The sequence below is a fragment of the Panthera uncia genome (genome assembly GCF_023721935.1).
Source record: "Panthera uncia isolate 11264 chromosome B3 unlocalized genomic scaffold, Puncia_PCG_1.0 HiC_scaffold_1, whole genome shotgun sequence".
Classification (NCBI taxonomy): domain Eukaryota; kingdom Metazoa; phylum Chordata; class Mammalia; order Carnivora; family Felidae; genus Panthera; species Panthera uncia.
In genome coordinates this window covers 48361613-48369921 of record NW_026057582.1, presented here as the reverse complement: position 1 = coordinate 48369921, position 8309 = coordinate 48361613, and the positions used below count along the sequence as shown (strand labels likewise).

At 49.0% G+C, this 8309-nt stretch overlaps 1 pseudogene; it reads right to left on the bottom strand.

Annotated features, from left to right (window-relative positions):
• Nucleotides 1-4851: 4851 nt before the first annotated feature.
• On the bottom strand, nucleotides 4852-6507 carry LOC125910310 (zinc finger FYVE domain-containing protein 1-like; annotated as a pseudogene).
• Nucleotides 6508-8309: the final 1802 nt, after the last annotated feature.

Sequence of the window (8309 nt, the reverse complement as noted above, 5' to 3'; positions counted from 1 at the left end):
AGTTTATCTCCACGTGAGAAGATCTGGATGTGCTTATTTTACTCGCTGCTGTAACCAAGAAAAAAACAAACAGAAACCCTCCAAAGGTTCACTGAGACAGCAGTCAGTCATGAAAAAGGAATTTGAACCAAGATAACATTAGTTACATTTTATCCACATGTTCCTGAAGCCTGAGCCCTAACAGTTGAACCAATGTGCTTTAGCCTTTCATCATACATTAAAACCTAACCAAATCAGCATAGACTTTGTGTCATTCAAAGGATCTGCATACACAGACACCGCACAGACATCTTTGGACTACTGACAGAATTAAAGGGTTCCAAGACCAAGTGAGACATTTCACTTTCTTAACCATCCTTGTTCTGTGTTTGGAGAGGCCAAAGGGTGGAAGTGGAAATCCAGGGAGAAGATGTAATGGAAGAAATTGCTCACCTGTTTCATGCAGCAATAGCTAGCCTTAACGGAGCTCTGACTACGAGCCAGGGATTGCTCTTTGATAGGATTTCGTTGACTGCTTGTTAACAGTCCTATCAGGTAATGGTGATTATAATATCCATTTTACAGTTGTGGCAATTGAGGCACAGAGAAGTTAAGTGACTCTCCCAACATCACACAACTAGTACAGGACCTATACCTCTTGTGCAAGATTATAGACATCCTCCCCTGCCTTTTCCCCCCAGCTTCGTGGCTCAGGGTGACCTAAGCAAAATGCTACAGCAGGAAGGGGAGAGGAGATCAGGCTGTGGTATACTGGAGGGGAAAAGCAAAGGGAGGCACTTAAAGTCAAGGCAAGGACAATGTCTCCAAGGACAGTGCAATTTCTCATTAGTGAAGTATTGGTCAAGCTCCCCAGCCTCAGAGGCCCGTCCAGGGTTTCTTTGCTGCCAGGGTCACATTGCTCAACTGCCTGTAGGGGTGCTGCAGCCCTGGAAGGAAGCCCAGGCTGTAGGGCTGCCAGGACCCGGCTGGTCTTCTACTCAAAGATAGAGGAGAACGTCATTCCGGGGTAAATTCTCCTTCAAATGACCTTTCTGAGATAAACCTTGTCTGTTTCAGGGTCTACTCTCCTTAGTGCATCTTCTCTGGCTCCAAAAAGACATGTCCTGGGGTGTCTGGGTGGCTTAGATGTTGGAGCGTCCGACTTAGGCTCAGGTCATGATCTCGCAGTCGGTGAGTTCGAGCCCCACATTGGGCTCTGTGCTGACAGCTCAGAGCCTGGAGCCTGCTTCGGATTCTGTGTCTCCCTCTCTCTCTGCCCCTCCCCCACTCACGCCCTGTCTCTCTCTCTCTCTCTCTCTGTCTCAAAATTAAATAAACATGAAAAAAATGAAACAAAACAAACAGACACATCCTCTGCTATCCAACCGGTTCCCCTGATGTGCTTGAGTACTGGTGACTATGCTCTTGGGGGGAGGGGTGGTGGTGGCAGTCATTCCCACTAGGGTTTTTCTGCAGCGATCCTGTCCTACTGACGGCGGTGTGATGCCTAGGACTGATTGGCTTATCAGCAAAATGTACCTCTTTTTAACTTATGCTGCCTGTTTTCCCTGAAGAATAAAGCTCTGTCTAATCCAAATAATATGGAATATGGAGTAATATGGAAATATTTGTAACTGTGATGTCTCTGGTTGGAAACTGAAAAGCAGAGAGGACGTATGCCAACACCTTCCTCTGGGATTTCTTTACCTGCCTTTCAGTATAGGAGCAGAGCCTCTTAGATGTCAGATCATTCACCATTCGTTATTGGTCGCCAAGAAGATGAACACCTCGAGTCCTAAAACATGCATTGTTGCAATCATTTGGTTTAAAAATATATGGATAGTTTCAATAAAAGGAATGACTAGACCAATTAACAAACTTTCTGAATCCAAAGTCAAGCCTTCCTGGTTAAATCTATCATACAATAGACTTATAAGGTCTCTTAGGTTTACTTGTTTGTTTTTTCAACAAGAAGATTCCTTTATAATGGTGAATTTGATAACACACAATACTAGAGTAATGATGGCTTCAGTCACTGGTCCACAGGAGGCAGGAGGGAGCAGTGAGAAGAACCAACTTTCCAGGGCTCATATCACACCGACATCCACACCAGGAACGACTGCCATCGACTGCCAGGAACGACCTCCCTGAAGCTTCGCCCACCTACTGGTTCAGTCAAGAGCTATGTTGCTTTTAATTTGTCGTTTTTTAAAGTTTATTTATTTTGAAAGAGCGGGGAGAGGCAGAGAGATGGAGAGAGAGTCCCAAGCAGGCTCTGTACTGTCAGTGCATAGCTGGATGCAGGCCTCGAACTCATGAACTGTGAGATCATGACCTGAGCCAAAATCAAAAGTCAGATGCTCAACTGGCTGAGCCACCCAAGTGCCCCTTAATTCATCATTTTTGCTCATTGAAGATAAAATCCACCGTAGTGGCAAGATTTCAGCACAACACTCTTTCCAGTCATGATAGATAGGGACATCCCAGCTCTTGATGAGAAACAAAATTTCATTTGACTTCTCTTCAAAGGACTGGAGAGAGAATTTTGTTCTTAATGAACTGTTTCAATATTTGTATGTACTTAAAAAAAAAAAAAGGCAACTAACAGTATATTTATTCTGTGCTCTGTCTCCCTGGAAGATTTCTCATGATCTGGGAGCCAATTAATACACTTCAAAATAAGCAATAAAAATTCTAGTGCAATTCTCAGAAGCAGATGGTGGGCTTGCTGGGGTCGGAAGGGAGAGAAGCAGGTGCCCCACTTGGTAGCAGGGTGCGGCCTTTGGGAAAGCTGAGTGGACACACAGACAGAAGCATCGCCAAGCAAGAAACACAGCCAGGGAAGGCCTGCTTCCTTCTGTGCTCCCCCCAGGTATGGAGGCATCGCCTTTCCCGCAGCCTGACTTCTCAGGGACTGAGGACCCTATCCCTCACTCTCCACTCTCGTGACCTGTATGATAAATTGGGTGGTCTCTGACTGAATCAGGCTTAGGCCAAGAATTGGGATCTAACTCTGGAGGACCCAGGTAGATTTCCTTCAGGCTATTCCAAGCAGGAAGTACCTGGGACACTCACTTCAAGTAGCTGTGAAGCATAAAGGGAAAAGGCAAGGAAAGGAGACGCTGGGAAGACAAAAGTGATTAGTGGGGCGCCCAGGGGGCTCAGTCACTTGAGAGTCTGACTTCAGCTCGGGCAGTGATCTCACAGTTCATGAGTTTGAACCCCGTATTGGGCTCCCTGCTCTCAGTGCAGAACCCACTTTGGATCCCTCCCACCACCCCCCCTGGCTCACACACTCTTTCAAAAATAAACATTAAAAAAAAAGTGACTAGCAACACAGTGGCTCTTGACCCAGCTCTGTTTTGTGGGTAAGACCCGCTGCCACGGCCACGTTATCCTTGTGCTGGGGACAGACTATGATGAGTCTTCACAGACACTAGCAGCCTAAGGATATTCCATGCTGCTTTCGTATGTATTATTACAAATAATAATTTGTATCATGTTTACCTGACGTAAATGGAACTGATTCGGTTCATTCCCTTTAGCTACAACTGTTCACTTCCCTGCCCTGAAGAGTTCATGCCTTCAGGCCTGCCATCAGGCTCACCCTGGCTTGCCATATGCCCCGCTCCCACCATGGGAAAGTGGCCCCAGGTCAAGCAGAGACGACACACAGTGCCAGAGGTGACTGGAAGGAGGGCCTACCTCAATGAGACTTCTAATTCTGAGAACCAAAGTTACTGTGAAGGACTCAAAGAGGGAGCTGAGCTTAAATGTCACGGCTTTCTTTTTTAAGTTTATTTATTTATTTATTTATTTAGAGAAGAGGGGGAGGGGCAGAAAGAGAGGGAGAGAGAGAATCCCAAGCAGCCTCCACACTGTCAGCATGGAGCCTGATGTGGGGCTTGAACTTACAAACCATGAGATTATGACCTGAGCCAAAGTTGGATGCTTAAATGGCTGAGCCACCCAGGTGCCCCAAACGCCACTGTTTTGTTTTTTTTTAATATATATTTTGTAATGTTTTATTTATTTTTTGAGAGAGAGAGTGCACAAGCAGGGGAGGGGCAGAGAGAGAGAGGGGGATAGAGGATCCGAAGCAGGCTCCACATTGACAGGCTGAAAGCAGTGAGCCCCACAGGGGGCTCGAACTCATGAACTGTGAGATCATGGCCTGAGCCAAAGTCGGATGCTTGACCAACTGAGCCAACCAGGCATCCCAAAGCTCACTGGTTTTAACTGCAGTTAAAGCAGACTCAGGATGGTCTCAGTCTCCACAAGGGACAACCGGTGGTCATGACAGCACTTGTCACAGAAGCCCTGTCCACAGGCCGGGCGGTGGTAAGCTGGATGCTGAACTCCTCCCAGCAGCTGTGGCAGTGCTGGATCTCGTACTCGGGCCCCAACCATGACAGCCTGGCCGCCTCCCTCACCAAACCTAGTGATACATCAGTGGCTGTCACCATGCCCCCACAGCATTCTGCACATTCTCCCCCATCTCCCAAGCATCCAGCCTTCCTTGCCCACCCGCCTCAGCAACATCTCACTGGTTCCGTCAGCAGTTGTCATGCACCCGCTCAGGCACTGACCTGGGCCTTGGATGAACAGGTGTCACAGAAGCCCTCCCCACAGTGGTGCTTGGTGTTGTTATCTATTTTTTTTTAAGTTTATTTATTTTTGACAGAGAGACAGAGAGAGTGAATGGGAGAGAGGGAGAGAGGGAGAGAGGGAGAGAGAATCCCAAGCAGGCTTTGCCCTGTCAGCTCGGAGCCCGATGCAGGGCTCGAACCCACAAACCGCGAGATCGTGCTCTGAGCCAAAACCAAAAGTCCGACGCTTAACCGACTGAGCCACCCAGGTGCTCCTTGGTGTCTAGCAGATGGTTGCAGCTCCAGTGGCGGGGGGGGGGGGGGATCTGCCCATGAGCCAGAAAGCCACAGCACTGGTGGGCCCATGGCTAAGCTCAGACACGGATTGAGCCAGGACCTTCATTCCAACCAAGAGGCCCTAGGCAGCAATGTTTCTGTCCTTCAGAAATCCGTCAGCTGCAGGCCATACGTGCACAGTCTCAGCCCGCACCGAAGTACCCACAGGACCTTGGTTCCCAAACCATACTGTAGCTACCATAGACATTCGATCACATGCCCAGACCAGGCACAGTTTTCGAGACCCATCCAGGGGGGAGTTGGTGGCAGCTGATATCCTGGGCACTACGCTGACTTCCTTGCCTTTTTCCCAGCAGGCCTTGAGGGAATAAACTCCGTCGTCATGCTGGTGTGGATATCTGCAGTGGCCCCTGACTTGATGAGCTACTCCTTTCCTGTGATTTGTGCGGTTCTTACAGCCAGCCCCACGGCAGAGCCACAGGAAGGAGCAGGTGAAGTATTCATCCGGAAAAAAAGGAGTTGTGTGCCGTCTGGTCACTGGGATCTCACTGCTGGGGTGGTCGGTCGGTTGCTCAATGCCTTCAGGGCTTTGAGGAGGACCTGGGGGTGCCAGGCACAGAGAGTGGTGGCACAACGCACGCTGAGGCCCAGAGATGCCTGCCGGGTGGTTGGATGTCCTTGTTCCCCTGTAGTGAATGGAACTGCAGGCTTCAGAGCAGCAACCCAGCTTCCAGAGCCGGTTCTGGACAAGCTTCTCTGGCTCGTCTGAGGGGTGATCAGAGCCCAGCAGGTGAGCATGCACAGTGTCATGGAAAATGACAACCACATCCAGGCCACGGTGAGCAGTGGGAGCTCCTCGGTGAAGCGCTTCAGGTAAGCTACTGACGTGTCCCAAGGGACTCAAAGAGGTCCATTATGCAGCCCATCTGTAGGAGTTCGAAGGATGACGAGGTCTGAGATGGCCAGGACCTTAAGCAGCAGGGGTGTTCTCTGGCTGAGACTCACCCTAGCCCCTAGGAGCCCCTCGGCGTCTGTTACTACTACTTTGTGGCCTGGGTCACGAGCTGCTCACATTTCCACAGTGCGGGGCTCCTGGGAAGGGGAGGGTCTGAAGGCATCAAGGCCATAAAGGAAAGTGTGGTTGAGGTGTGAGACTTCCCATCACCAGTATTTCCGGAGATGGAAACCACCCTCAGGTGCCGCCCAGGTTTGCAGTCCAATTTCCTCTTCACTGGGTCCCAGAATGTCTTTGCTTTTCTCCACCAGAAGGAAACTCACTTCTGGGCTGGTCATCTTCTTCCTCTTGGCCTCCTCCTGCTCTTCTTCCTTCAGTAGCCCCCGGACCTTGGTGAAACAGTACACAGTGAGGAAATGTCTCCTGTTGCGAGTCCCCCAAGGTGAGTCCTGTTCTGGCGCCCCAGGAACATGTTGATTTTACAGGCCGGGCACCTCACGGCCACCCTCTGCCCTTCGCCTGGTGAGTGGCCCTTGGGGGCCCTCGCTGGGGATCACTAAGGGGGTGGCCAGGTTGGAGTCCTACCCACTCAGGGTTTCTCAGGTGCTCCTGCAGCTGGTGCTTCTTCTCGAAGCAGAGACACTGGGGGCTGCAGGCAGCACTCACCACACCACAAAGACAGCTTGGTCAGCCCCGCTGCAGGCCTAACTTTTCTGACTTCAGGCCCTTCTTTGCTGGGGGAATCTGGGCATTTGCACTCACATGGGTAAGGAAATCACACACCATACAACTATCCCTGGGCTTTCCCCAGGAGTGAAGACAAAGGCTTTGAGTCTGAAGACTATGCAGAATTTCCACAGAGCTCTGAACACCTTAAAACAAAACAAAACTGTTTGTTGTCCTATGAGAATATTCACAAATGTTCAAATATTGAATTTTCTTCCTCCACGATTCCCGTATCAGCAGCAATGTTGGTCTGATGCTTTCATTCTCTGCCAGGTGTCAAAATGAACTTGACAGGGGGGTCAAGGGTCTTTCATGGCTTCGAGAGATCTAATGGGTTCACTGAGGTGGGCTTATCAGTTGGGCGTCAGCCACAAGGTTTGGGTAATGCCAGAGAGTGGTCAGGAGCTTTTCAATATAATCGGCCTCACGTCAGTATTTCAGGGGGTATCTCAGGGCAGCGTGGTGAGGGCAAGGTGGGGTTGGGTGACAGCTGGACACTGGTGAGGACAGAGGCTGTTCTTCAGGGCACCGGAGGACCCAGCCTCACCCCCATCTCTGTCCCCCTTCTCCTTCACTGCCTCCTGGGCTCCTCCCCTCCTGTTGTCATCTGGGACCCGCTCATAGGTTTAGGTTTTTTTTTTTTTTTTTTAATGTTTTTTTAACATTTATTTATTTTTGAGACAGAGAGAGACAGAGCATGAATGGGGGAGGGTCAGAGAGAGAGGGAGACACAGAATCTGAAACAGGCTCCAGGCTCTGAGCAGTCAGCACAGAGCCCGACGCGGGGCTCGAACTCACATACCGCGAGATCGTGACCTGAGCCGAAGTTGGACGCTTAACCGACTGAGCCACCCAGGCACCCCTCATAGGTTTAGTTTTAAAACTGTGATTTAAAGCACAATTTAGCTGCTAGCTACTCCTCTGAAGACTTTAACTTAAAAAAAAAAAAAAAAAAAAAGAATCCAACTGGGGATAATTGTTCACATCTGCCTAATGATGTTTCTATTTGAAGACACAATACAATGTAAAATTTTGAGTTGTGATAGCTCTCAGTTTATAACTGAAATCAAAAGGGTAAAAATTCAAGTGAAAGAGCTAGATACTTCCGAAAGGTAGTCTTTATGTGAGGATTCAAGGCAACACGTTTTGTTAGCAATATCAGAGGTTGATTTTTTTTTTTTTATTCTAATTTTTTCTACTTTCGTGCAGGTGAGGTAGGGAGGAGCAGATGTTTTGTGTTTGGCAAGACAATAGTTCACTTCAGTACGACTAGATGGCTTCACCTTGTTTGTGCTGTTCATTGCTAAGAGGCCCACGATGCTGTCAGTGGGGCCTGAAATGTGCTGTGGGGAGCCAGAGGGCCTTGGGGGAACTGAAAAAGAAATCATTGCTCTGGCCTCACTCAGTCATCTGTTCCCAGGCAAAATCATACCCTGTCATCCATGAAGATTCAGAGAAACTCAACCTTGACTGAGCTGCTGTTTCAGACCACAGCCCTTGTTGCCCTGAGCCCACAAAGGCCTTATCCATGGGACTGAGAACACTAATGCCAGAAAGATGTTAGAAACCAATGGCCCAGGTCATGATCTCACAATTCATGGGATCGAGCCCCACGTCGGGCTCTGTGCTGACAGTGCGGAGACTGCTTGGGATCTTCTCTCTCTGCCTCTCCCCAGTTCTCTCTCTTGTTCTCTCTCAAAATAAATAAATAAACTTGAAAGAAAGAAAGAAAGAAAGAAAGAAAGAAAGAAAGAAAGAAAGAA